This window comes from Aegilops tauschii, chromosome 4 (assembly GCF_002575655.3).
Source record: "Aegilops tauschii subsp. strangulata cultivar AL8/78 chromosome 4, Aet v6.0, whole genome shotgun sequence".
Lineage (NCBI taxonomy): Eukaryota > Viridiplantae > Streptophyta > Magnoliopsida > Poales > Poaceae > Aegilops > Aegilops tauschii.
In genome coordinates, this window is record NC_053038.3 from 105,238,230 (window position 1) to 105,245,520 (window position 7,291).

The window sequence follows — 7,291 nt, forward strand, 5'->3', positions numbered from 1 at the left end:
AAAACAAAGAGAATTGTTCATGTGAATTGCCTCAATCTCAAATCTGTGCTGGGGCCAAAATTTTGGATCGAGACATTGATGAATAGTGACAGTAGAGCTATATTTAAAAAAAAATCAATAAAGTACAGCCAATTTTAAAGTTTTCTGTGTTTCTGAATTTTAGTATTTGGGATTATTTGTTATTGACCTATATATTTTTAAACATACGTTGAGATACTATTTTGGTTGATAAATCCTACTATAGGTCTATAGTTCTATAGTACTAAACTAGTGATCGTCATCACTCGCCCCCCCTATATCCAAATCCTGGCTCCGCCCCTGTGTGTACGTGTCAGTGTTGCACGCCTGCATGCGTGCCTGTCTTGCGTGCGCGCATGTGTACGTGCGTGGTGAGGCTACACGTCAGTTGACTGACTTTTTCATCTCTGGTCATTAGATTTCTAGCCGTTGGATACGATATCAAGGGCCTGCAGTTTCTCATCAAACTCCACCCCCTGAGCCGCCAGCCACCACCGGCCGAACCGCCGGCCCCCGCCGCCCGCGGCCGGCCCGCGCCGCCACGCCGCCCCGCCCGCCCCGAAACCACTCCTCACCACCGGTCCGCCGCCGCACCGGCCATCCCTCTAGCCCCCCCCCCCGCGCCGAGCTTTTTCTCCGGCGATCCCCACCCCACCGCCCAATCAATGCGCCCCCCATCGCTGGCGACTGCCAACCAGAGGTCTCACGACTTCGAGTACCCACCGACCACTAATTTATTACCATTTCTGTCCTTCATATACGCGCTGACGGGTGGGCCCTATGGTAATGTGCGCTACTGAATGTGGACCGTTTGACTGGTCAATTGATCGTGTCATCAACAAATTACGGAGCTGTATGGTGAGCCAGTGACCGTATGATCACCCTAAAATGTATTTTATTAACACAGTACAGACTCAAACTACCATTTCTTTCTTTCATATACGGGCTGACAGGTGGGCCCCACGGTTATGCGCCCAGATGGTGCAACACTAGTTGTGCCACGTGGAACGTTTGACTGGTTAATTGATTGTGTCATCAACAAAATACAGAGTTGTATGGGTGAGCCAGTGACCGTATAATCATGACATGTATTTTTTTAACACGGTACAGATGCAAGGGCTCATATATATGCGCAAGCACTCACCGCTATAAGTGCACACACGCAGACCCTACCCCTATGAGCACCTTCGAGAGAGTGGGCCAGCATATGATCTTGAGATTTTACGAAGTCACCATAGGTGCCTCGTAGTCGAGTGGAACGTCTCCTCCCACTGAACGCACATCGCCGGAAAATACTGAAATTAACCCAGGATAAATGCGAGCACCGGAACTTTAACCCTGGTGGGCTCGAGAAACCACTGTCCTCATAACCATCCAACCACATGTTGGTTAGCACGACAAAATGTATGTGGTGACCGTGATGAGCTTATTCTGAAGTCCAGTGACCATATCGTGCTTCTGCTTCAAATACAATGACTGTAAGTGTCGTCAACAAAATACGGAGCACGCATCAAATGCAAAGTCCGTCAGTGTCATCAAGAAAATACGGAGACGTATCGTGAGCTAGATACCGTATGATCACCACGAGAATGTATACGGTGACCGTAATGAGGATATTCTGAACTCCAGTGATCGTATAGTGCTTTAGCTTGAAATACAGTGACCGTCATGCGTGAATGTGTCGTGGGCATGCATACTTTTAGAGGGCTGAGAGATATTTTGTGTGCGTACGTGAAAGTGGTGTAGAAAGAGGGGATGTCTGGTGGAGACAAGGAGAGATATGCCCTTCGTTTCTCTTTCCCGTGACTAATATTTTAGGAGAATATATAAACATTCACAATGCAGAACAAATATTTTTGGATGCACCATGCAATTAACTTTCATGTATAACATTGTACTATTGTATATGTTTATTTTCTTAGTGGCCGATTGCGTGTGTGGTGTGGTGGGCACATCATTTCTAGTTGTGGTGGGTCAACATGAGGACTCATGGGTCGATTCCATCCTGCGCCACATAGGTTGGATCGAGACGCGTTATACGAAGACCCATGTGGAGGACTCGGCGTACAACACGAAGCTAGCTACCAGAGTCGCGGAGGACTCTATCCCCACTGGTGATAAGCCGACTATATATGATTTGTAACCCTAGCCCCCAGTATGTTATAGAAGCTTGGGGGCTAGTTCGTCGATAGTATACACACACGCACAATGCCTGCTATTCACTTGTACTTTGTACACACCCCTATCACTAATATACAGTACCAGGAGTAGGAGTTTTCCTCAACTGCAAGGGTCCGAACTAGGGTAAAACTTTGCCTCGTATTACCATCCAGCCTAACAGTTAGGGATATCCTACCGAATGATATGATGGAATCATATCTGCCAACTACTAAGAGAGTGTAACACCCCAAAAATTTAACTATGTTCTGTTTATTAAAATTTTGCCAGGAAATTAAATTTTTATTTTTCTGGATTTATTTTTGATCTCAGAACCCCTCTTTTCTTCTAAGTTGTGGAGTTTTCACCCCAAGTGAAAACTTTCCAATTATTATTGGACTTGTTTACCCTCTCTAATAAAACAATTCTTTTATCAGTGGGATTATTTATAATTATTTTTCCCTGAGCTTTATTTCTCTAAAATGGGTTTTCATAAGTTTTAGGGTCCCATTTGCACTGCAACCCTTTGATAAATTCATTTAAAAATCCCACCAAAATTTGGGGATGACATGTGATGTTCCTAAATCACTTATGTGCAAAAATATCCTTTGGTCATTTGGAAATTTTGAGCTTTTCCCCAAGTTTTCAGATCTGGTCCAGTTTGCACCTTTGCACTGCAACTTATTTAAATATTTCTTTAGAACTTCCACCAAAATTAGGGGATGCTAGTAGGAGTATATTATTCATCTTTGTGCAACAACCCACTAATGTTCTTTGAAAAATTTGAGAAAAACATCCTCTTTTGCTCCCTGGTCCAGCTTGGCTTTTTCTATAGCAACTCTAATTTTTGTTGCTCTTATGCCCATGATTCTTTTTCCTGCTTATAGACCACTCTACCAAACCCTTAAGTCCAGGAGAGTGGACCCATTGGAGTATTTTTAGTCCATGCAATTATAGCCTTTAGTTTCTGCCCAGATTTGGTTTTCTCAAAAACTTGCACTAACAAGTTTCTGGTTTTTACCAACTAACATTGCCACCCTCTCTATCATCTAAAGAGACTATGATCTGGAGTTTTTGGCCACCCCAAGAGTTGCCTAGATGCCCTTGGCATTCTGTCAAACACCTTGAGTGCATGAACAGAATTGGCATGAGCCCTAGTTTGCACTTTGAACCTACTTGTTTTGCCAAACCAGCATGTCCACTAAGCTCCTAGATGACTCTAACCTAGACCTGTTAACTACCAGCCTCGCTCAAGCCCTCTAGCACACGATGGCATTGCGTCGAGCACCTGGCGTGCGTGCTCTGGGCGCGGACAGAGCGCGCGTTTTGCACGTGCGTGCGCCCGAGTCGCCGCGTCTGGTCCCTGGCCTTTGCTCGCCCGCAGAGCCATGCCCTGCCCTCGCCCGCTCGCCAGAACCCTCCAAGCCACCCTGGCGCCCTACAGCGTCGCCGTCAGAGCTCCCTTGGCGGCACACCGGCGTCCACGGCAGGCTCCTGCCATGGACGGCGCCGCCCGAGCCACTCCAGCACGCCAGCTGCCCCTGGAACAGCTCAAGCTTATCCCCTCACTCTGCCAGACCCCGCCAGCCAACGCCACGCGCCCCCTGGCTACAGAACGGCTGTCGCCGGCGTTCTTATCCCCGGCCGCCGCGGAACCGACCTCGACCGCTATAAATAGGGACCCCCGAGCTCCTCCAAACCCCCAGGCAACCTCAAGCCGTCCACATAGCACTCCCGCAGCCAGCAATCGACGGGGGAGGGCCTTCTTCCTCGTCTCTGGCCAGCTTGGCCGCCGCCACGCTCCGGTGCCTTGCGTCGCGAGCAGAACTTGCGCGGTCCATCCAGCGCCGCCATTCGACTCTCCTAGACCTTGCGGAGCCACCCCACCTCTCAAACTTGATCGGGAACCACCGTAGCCCAAACCCCAAATCCTCCTGAAGCCGCCGTCCGCCGCAGCGCTCGCCGCCGGCGACTCCCTTCGTCCCCGCCACCTCCTCGACCACCGGGAGGACCGCCCCGGCCTGGTGGATCCATCCCTGCCCTCAGGACCCCGCGAGGAGCCGCCGTTCGCCGGCGTTGATCGCCAGAGCCCCACCTCTGTTCGGCCAGAGGAGGAAGGAGGCGGGGGCGACTGGTCAAACCTGACCAGTGGGCCCAAGGGACCCACTGTCAGTGACCCACGAGCCGGTCCACGCGGGTTAAGTGGAGGCGTAAAGCCCGAAGTACGTGTCCCCCTCTCGAAAGCGTATTTCGTCTGAAACGTTTTCTTTTCTGTTTTATTTTAAAAACAGGATTTTGACTAAACTTTGACTGGCTATAACTTTTTAAATATAAGCCCAAATGACTTGATTCTTTTTTGTTGTTTCTCAAATTCTGTCTAGTTTATTTTAGTATTTATTTGAAAATTTTCCAAACAACTTTTTTGTACTGTTTTGAAACTATGTGTTAATTTGAATATTTTCAAAAATAGGATTTTTGGAGAGAGGAGAAAACTTTCAAAAGTTCTGGAATGCACCCTGCCTCTCCACAACTTGAAGGCAAGCATTCTGAACCCTGGCATAATATTTTTGTGTGTTGTTTGATACGGTTAAAACACCACCTTGATATGGAGCATTCGTTATTTTATGTGACGATACAATCATACGCATGAGTGCATAATGAAGATTTTTTGCTGTTAGAAATGGATATGCTTGTGATAGTAATCATCTTCGTATGCCTTCCATGCCTACCGGAAGGAAGCCGAGAAGGTCTCTGTCTTGGGTAGACACGAGCTTGTCCCTAGTTCCTCGTCGAGACGAGTGTGTCCAGTATGACATGATGAGGTATGATGAGTGGTGATTCTATCTGTTAATTGATATATATTTGTTATGCTAATCATACAGGGAATACTTGGACCTCCTGAGTCGGCCGTAGATCGAGTCTTGTTCCAGTAACCCCCATACTTGTTTCGTACTACCACTTGTCCCTGCCGCAGGTAGGGTACGGTTCAGTAAGTTGTCAACCCCTTCCTAGCACACACCGTACAGAGAGGCCATGGTGGAAGATACCGGATGCATCCGATATGCATGCCACCTGGTCTAGGGGCATGGGTGTTTCCGGTTGGGACCGAGAGGGGGGCACCCCTTAGAGCGCGCGATATAAATTTGATCCCATGCTACGCGAGGTTGTAGCCTCCCCACTTAGAGTTTTGCTTAACAGGTGTCGTGGGTGATTCCAGACACCGGTAAGTTAGGCTGGTGTGTGCGGTCAGGTGTGTTTTCAACTAAAAGACCGTAGACGGAATTAGTCCCGATGGACTAAAGAAATCCGTTACTCGTGGGTAAAGAGTACACCCTCTGCAGAGGTTAAATCTATTCGAATAGCCGTGTCCATGGGTAAGGACTACAGTCTGAGATGGGTCAAGTGTCGGTCTTAGTGTCGGTCTTCGGAGGAGACACTGTTAAACCAGAACATGGATCATGACTTGTGACTTATGATGATTATGATTATTATTATATTGGACTAACCCTTTTTATTACTTAAATTATTGAGTATCCCTGGGACGATTCTACCTCCTGGATATTCATTGTGATTATTTTCTTATAAGCCCTTTTATGTGGTGTCGCTCTGACGCCCGACTGTGGCATGCATTGTTATTTGTTTACTTGATAAGCCCTTTATGTGGTGTCGCTCAGACGTCCGACTGTGGCATGCTTGCTATTTGTTTACTTTATAAGCCCTTTATGTGGTGTCGCTCAGACGCCCGACTGTGGCAAGCTTGTTGATTGTTTACTTTATAAGCTCCTTTATGTGGTGTCGCTCTGACGCCAGACTGTGGCATGCATTGTTATTTGTTTACTTGATAAGCCCTGTATGTGGTGTCGCTCAGACTGTAACATCCCAAATTTTCAATTTGGATTGTTATACATTAGATCATCATTGCATATCAAATATGAGAGAGGGAATAAAATGACTTTCCCAAAATATAGGAATATTGAAGATTTAATTAAAAAATCAAATAAGATTTTATTTCGGAGTTCGGATATTTTATTTGAATTTAGGAAAAATGTGCGTTTTTCAAAATTGCATTTAGGCCCCAAATAAATGTTCATCTTGTCCGGCTTGATTTTAGAAGCCGGGGAAAATTTATTTCGGGATTTTTGGAGTCCGTTTGGTATTTCTTTTAATCATTTCTCTGTGCGTAATTATTAAAAAAAACGAAACCGACTTTGGGCCGTAACCGGCCAGGACTCCGCCTGACCGGGGCTTTATATAGCGCCGAGCCGGCCCAGCCCGAGGCCAAACCCTAGCCGCCTCGAGCCCCGCGCCGCCGCGTCGCCTCGCCGCCGCCCCTCGCCGTCCCGCCGCCGCCGCCCGACCTCGTCGCCGGAGCCGGAGGTAGCCGCCGGTTTTCTCGCGAAAAACCGTTCGGTTTTTCTGCGGTTTTTCGTTGGTTTTTTTAGATCCGTTTTTTTAGGTTAATTAGCGAGCGTTCGCTCGGTCGTTCGTTTTACGCTCGCTCGTTCGTTTTATTGAACGCATTCGTCGTTTAGATCCAGTTAACGAACGTTCGTTCGTTAATCTGTTCGACGTTTTTCTTTTCTCGGATTTATTCCGCGATTTTTCTGATCGCGATTTCTGATCAGATTTTTGAACTAGTATAACTTTTCGCTCGTTTATCGGAATCAGACGATCCAAGCGCCTAGAGTTTTGTATGAAAATTCTTTTTACGTTTAACCAACTCAAACAAGTTTTCTTCTTCTGTAAAATTTGACCTATGTCCAGATTAGTAAACGAAGTTTGTTTCTTTCGCCGTTTGACTTTCGTTGCTTCGTTCGATTTGATTCTTTTTGCAAACTGGAGTTCTTAAGTTGAACTTTCTGGTTAGTGCTCTTATTTGAGTTTTACCCGTGCATTAGATGAGTACTTATTGTTTGCTTGTTTGTTCACGATAGAGTACCCGGAGTGCGCCGCTTGCTACTTCGAATCGCTAGGTTTCGCGGATCATCAGCAAGGCAAGTAACACTTTGATCATACCCCTTTTACTACCCAGTTTTATTGCATTAGATCAATCCTCAACATTGCATGATTAGGATCTAATTAAATTGTGGGTATTGGGAAGTAGAAGAGGTAGTAC